This window comes from Pseudophryne corroboree, chromosome 2 (assembly GCF_028390025.1).
Source record: "Pseudophryne corroboree isolate aPseCor3 chromosome 2, aPseCor3.hap2, whole genome shotgun sequence".
Lineage (NCBI taxonomy): Eukaryota > Metazoa > Chordata > Amphibia > Anura > Myobatrachidae > Pseudophryne > Pseudophryne corroboree.
The window spans coordinates 790,242,223-790,247,924 of NC_086445.1; the positions used below are offsets into that span (position 1 = coordinate 790,242,223).

The 5,702-nt window shown below is 46.4% G+C and overlaps 1 pseudogene; it reads left to right on the forward strand.

Moving 5' to 3' along the window:
• The first annotated feature begins 4,240 nt into the window (after nt 1–4,240).
• Nucleotides 4,241–4,359, forward strand: LOC135051472 (5S ribosomal RNA; annotated as a pseudogene).
• Nucleotides 4,360–5,702: the final 1,343 nt, after the last annotated feature.

The following is a 5,702-nucleotide window of genomic DNA, read 5'->3' on the forward strand; positions in this document are numbered from 1 at the left end:
CATGTCGTGGTCTATCTAGATGATATCCTCATTTTTGCCAACGATTTAGAGGAACATCGTTTCTGGGTAAAGGAGGTTCTGTCCCGTCTCCGTGTCAATCATCTCTACTGCAAATTAGAGAAATGCGTCTTTGAAGTCAAGTCCATTCCGTTTCTAGGGTACATTGTGTCCGGTTCCGGACTAGAGATGGATCCTGAGAAACTACAAGCAATCCAGAATTGGCCGGTACCCTTAACCCTCAAAGGGGTCCAGAGGTTCTTAGGGTTCGCCAATTATTACCGAAAGTTTATACGAGACTTTTCCACCATTGTGGCGCCTATTACTGCTTTCACCAAGAAGGGTGCTAACCCGTCCAAGTGGTCTGAAGAAGCCATGCAAGCTTTTCATCTTTTAAAACAGAGGTTCATCTCTGCACCTGTCCTGAAACAGCCTGACATCGACTCTCCTTTCATCTTAGAGGTGGATGCCTCCTCCGTTGGAGTAGGAGCGGTGTTATCTCAGAGGGCTAAAGATGGTCATTTACATCCTTGCAGTTTCTTCTCACGGAAGTTCTCCCCAGCGGAGCGCAACTATGCCATTGGCGACCAGGAGTTGCTAGCCATCAAGCTCGCTCTAGAGGAGTGGAGATATCTGTTGGAGGGAGCTTCTCATTCAATCACCATCCTTACAGACCACAAGAACCTTCTATATCTAAAAGGCGCACAATGTCTCAACCCCCGTCAGGCCAGATGGGCACTTTTCTTTTCCAGGTTCGACTTTAAACTCCAGTTCTGTCCGGGCTCTCAGAATCGCAAGGCCGATGCCCTTTCCCGCTCATGGGAGCAAGAAAATGAGTCAGAGTCTTCAGACAAGCATCCTATTATAAATCCGTTGGCATTCTCCACGGTAGGGATGGACTCTACGCCCCCATCAGGGAAAAGTTTTGTGAAGCCGACACTAAGGAAGAAGCTCATGCATTGGGCCCATGCTTCCCGTTTTGCCGGACATACAGGTATCCAAAAAACCCTGGAGTTTATCTCTAGGTCCTATTGGTGGCCAACTCTGAAAAAGGACGTTTTGGAGTTTATTGCATCTTGCCCAAAGTGTGCTCAACATAAAGTATCCCGCCAGTCGCCTGCGGGGCAACTGGTTCCACTATCTGTTCCCCGTCGACCATGGACCCATTTGTCGATGGATTTTATTACAGATTTGCCCATGTGCAACAAGTTCAATACCATCTGGGTGGTAGTTGACCGGTTCACCAAGATGGCACACTTCATTCCTCTCACCGGTCTTCCGTCAGCTTCCAAGTTGGCTCAAGTATTCATACAAGAGATCTTCCGACTCCACGGTCTTCCAGAAGAAATTATCTCAGATCGAGGAGTTCAATTCACAGCCAAATTCTGGCGAAGTTTATGTCAAGTCCTCCAAGTCAAGTTAAAGTTTTCCACGGCTTACCATCCTCAGACCAATGGTCAAACTGAGAGGGTGAATCAGGACTTGGAGGCCTTCCTCCGCATCTATGTGTCCTCCTCTCAAGATGACTGGGTTCAATTACTTCCCTGGGCCGAGTTCTGTCATAACAACCAGTATCATTCTTCATCTTCCTCAACACCATTCTTCACCAACTTTGGATTCCACCCTAAAGTCCCTGAGTTCCAACCGCTTCCAGCAACTTCTGTTCCCGCAGTGGATATCACCTTGCATCAGTTTGCCAATATCTGGAAGAGCGTACGATCAGCTCTGCTCAAGGCATCGTTCAGGTACAAGAAGTTTGCGGATAAGAAGCGTCGAGCAGTTCCTGCTCTCAAGGTGGGTGATCGGGTATGGTTATCCACGAAGAATTTGAGGTTAAGAGTTCCCAGTATGAAGTTTGCACCTCGCTACATCGGTCCTTTTAAAATTGATCAAGTCATCAATCCTGTTGCTTACAGACTCCAGTTACCTCCCTTCTTAAAAATACCCAGGACATTCCATGTTTCCCTGTTGAAACCGCTAATCTTGAATCGGTTTCATTCCTCACTTCCACCAACTCCGAAAGTCCAAACTCAACGAGGCGTTGAGTATGAAGTGGCCAAGATCCTGGACTCACGTCACCGTTACGGTCAACTTCAGTATCTCATTGACTGGAAGGGCTATGGTCCTGAAGAACGCTCTTGGACCAATGCCTCTGACGTCCATGCTCCTGCCTTGGTACGAAATTTCCACGCAAAGTTTCCTTTAAAGCCTAAGAAGTGTCCTGGGGCCACTCCTAAAGGGGGGGGTGCTGTCACGATCCGGGTATCTGGACGCCATTACTTACCCTTCAGATGCCTCCTAAGGCGGGCTCAGCGTTCCAGGACCGGATTCCGCTGTTCCTGAGTTTCCACATGCAGAGTGGTGTTTTCATCAGCCGCGGCCTCCGCTGTGCCCGCGTGGTTAAATGTGCATCTATCAGCCTGGCGTCTCCTGTCTCCGGTGGCCGGCGCCGCCATTACTGTTTCCCAGACCACATGGATTACAAACCAAACTTCCCTCCAAGTGTCTGCATGGGCGCAGCCATCTTGGATTCTGTCATCTGATCATTTCCACCAATCTGCTGTCTGTGTTGTTGATTTGCATAATTGCCTAGCCAACCCCTTCCTTGCTGCAGGTATAAGTAAGCTGTACCTGAGCAAGGAAGACGTCAGTGCTTTGGTTGTCAAACCTAGTTCCTGTTTGTCTCTCTTCTATGATTGTCTTCCAGGTTCCAGCTCCTGTCTCAAGACTTCCACCATAGAGATCCGCACCAGCATTCCACCTGCGGTGTAGCCTGACTCTCCAACCCATTGTGGATTCATCTGTTTCCAGCTACAACACTACCTGCTTCCAGCCTCAGCTTCCAGCAGAGTACAGCTTCCCTTAAAGGGCCGGTGTCCTTTCTACACTTTACCACTCTCCACCGGAATTATTATTTCTCCGCTCTCAAGTTCTACATTTCAGTTCACATTTCATCGCTCCCAAAGTTCATTTATTATTTAACTGGTTCCAGCCAGTATCCACTCCGTGCTAACAACAGTCTGGTTCCAGCCAGTATCCACAGCAGCTGTTTTACCTTCAGCAACCCAGCTCTTCCTGGAACACCAGCTGGTACAATCCTGGGTTATCTCCATTGCTACAGCCGGGCCTGGTAAGGACTTTCCATCTAGAAGATCATAAGAACTATCTCACACTACCAGTGCCCTGTGGCTCCTGCCATGCTGTAGTACTCAGGAACTGTATTTATTCTTTGCTGACTTTTACGTTTTCTTTTATTGCTGCTGTGATGCGGAGTTGTCATAATAAACATCATTGACTTTTATCTAAGTTGTCGTGGTCACGCCTTCGGGCAGTTATTGTTCATGTTACTTACATGTCCAGGGGTCTGATACAACCTCCCAGGTTCCGGTACATCTCAGCCCCTACAACTGAGGCTGCCTCCCGTCAGCTCAGGCCCTCAGTTGTGACACCTTCGGTAGAAGATGGAACGTAGGTACTCTAGGGTTTGAGACCGTGAGGTATTTGAACTCCTGTGATGTGATGGTTCCAAGTGCTGAGGCTTCTTCGATCATATGCATGTACTGTCTATGAAATTTAGCTGTGGGGTTGAGTGGTAATCTCAGGTAGCATGAGGTGTCCAGGAGTTGTCGTCGTACTTCTTCCTCGTACATGGAGACAGGCCAAATCACGATATTGCCCCCTTTGTCAGAGGGCTTAAGAATTACATCATTCCATGACTGAATTTCTTTTAGAGCAAGTCTTTCTCTATATTTCAGATTGTTCGTGAGGCATCTTTTCTTGGAATTTGTTTGGATTTGATCAAATTCTCTCGATACTAGGTCTAAGAAGACCTTAATCTCCGGACTGTTATTTTCTGGTGGAAAGAAAGTAGATTTAGCCTTACATGTGGGTCTGGTATTTTGGACATCTACCAAGTTAGAAGCTGATTCCATGTATAGTTCTTCCAGGGCCTGGAAAACACCCTGTGTTTAGGCAACATTTTCCAATGATAATGTAATTATTCCAGTTTATTTACTATTGCCGCATCTGGATTTAAACCCCATTATACCTTTTCACTATCTACTTATCTTTCTTTCAATCCTTACTTTCGTGGACTCTTACCAGTGATTCAGGGTTGAGTCCCTGTCTAACATTGGCAGCAGATCCATCTAATTTCTTCTATGTCTGGTATCTGTCCTGAATAACTTTGTAAATTCGTGAACTCTCATCAGTGATTCCAGAGCTCCGTAATATTGGTCATTTCCTCTACTATCATACCACACTGGAGACGCCCGAAACCGTCCGATCTCGGAAGCTAATCAGTGTTGGGCTGGGTTAGTACTCAAGTGGGTGACCATTGAGGAATACTCAGTGCAGTAGAGCTCTTTGATTGAGCCCATATAGTGTCTAACACTGACAGCAGATTCACACTGCTCTCCAATTTCCACTCTTTGCCTGTCCCCCTGCCGCCCTCTCCGTTCTTATCTTCTCTGGCAGGAGACCATACAGTGGCATACTACTCTTAAGCACCATCAGTATCCAGACTATATTACAGGGAAATGCATAACAGTAATTGGCTTATTAGCACAATATACCACTGAATATATAACATCCAGAATTTCCTTCCATCAGCCAAAATCCAGTTTCTTATATATCAGCACATGGTGCTATTTCAAATATTTTGTTAATTATTTGACCACCCTTATCTTCTTGATGAACCACGAACTGTCTTAATTGTGTAGAAATTATTTTGTTGAATTATTAAAATTTATATTTTTATCTACTTTGACTATTTTCTATATTTATGTAAAGTAAAGAGTGCGCCCACAAAAGAGTCTTCTTCTCTTCCATATTGTCAGAGTCTTTTTCTGACGTCTGTGTACATTCTCGGTATCGCCTGCCTAGAGAAGTGGAACCTAGATGGGATTTGGTACCGGGGACACACTACCTCAAGAAATTCTCTAAGTCCTTGTGAATTAACGGTGGATACCAGACACGCGTTTAACACCAACACAGCTGCCAAGGCCTGAGTTATCCGCTTTGCAACAGGATGACTGCTGTGATATTTCATCTTCCTCGCACAGGACTGTTGGACAGTCCATTGCTTACTGGAAGTAGTACAAGTGGTCTTCCGACTTCCCCTCTGGGATGACGATCGACTCCCAGCAGCAACAACAGCAGCGCCAGCAGCAGTAGGCGTTACACTCAAGGATCCATCGGAGGAATCACAGTTAGGAGAGGACTCGTCAGACTTGCCAGTGACATGGCCTGCAGGACTATTGGCGTTCCTGTCTAAGGAGGAAATTGACACTGAGGGAGTTGGTGGTGTGGTTTGCAGGAGCTTGGCTACAAGAGGAAGGGATTTAGTTGTCAGTGGACTGCTTCCGCTGTCACCCAAAGTTTTTGAACTTGTCAATGACTTCTGATGAATGCGCTCCAGGTGACGTATAAGGGAGGATGTTCCTAGGTGGTTAACGGCCTTACCCCTACTTATTACAGCTTGACAAAGGCAACACACGGCTTGACACCTGTTGTCCGCATTTCTGTTAAAATAATTCCACACCGAAGAGGTGATTTTTTTTTTGTGTAATTTGACCAGGCATGTCAATGGCCATATTCATCCCACGGACAACAGGTGTCTCCCCGGGTGCCTGACTTAAACAAACCACATCACCATCAGAATCCTCCTTGTTAATTTCTTCCTCAGCTCCAGCAACACCCATATC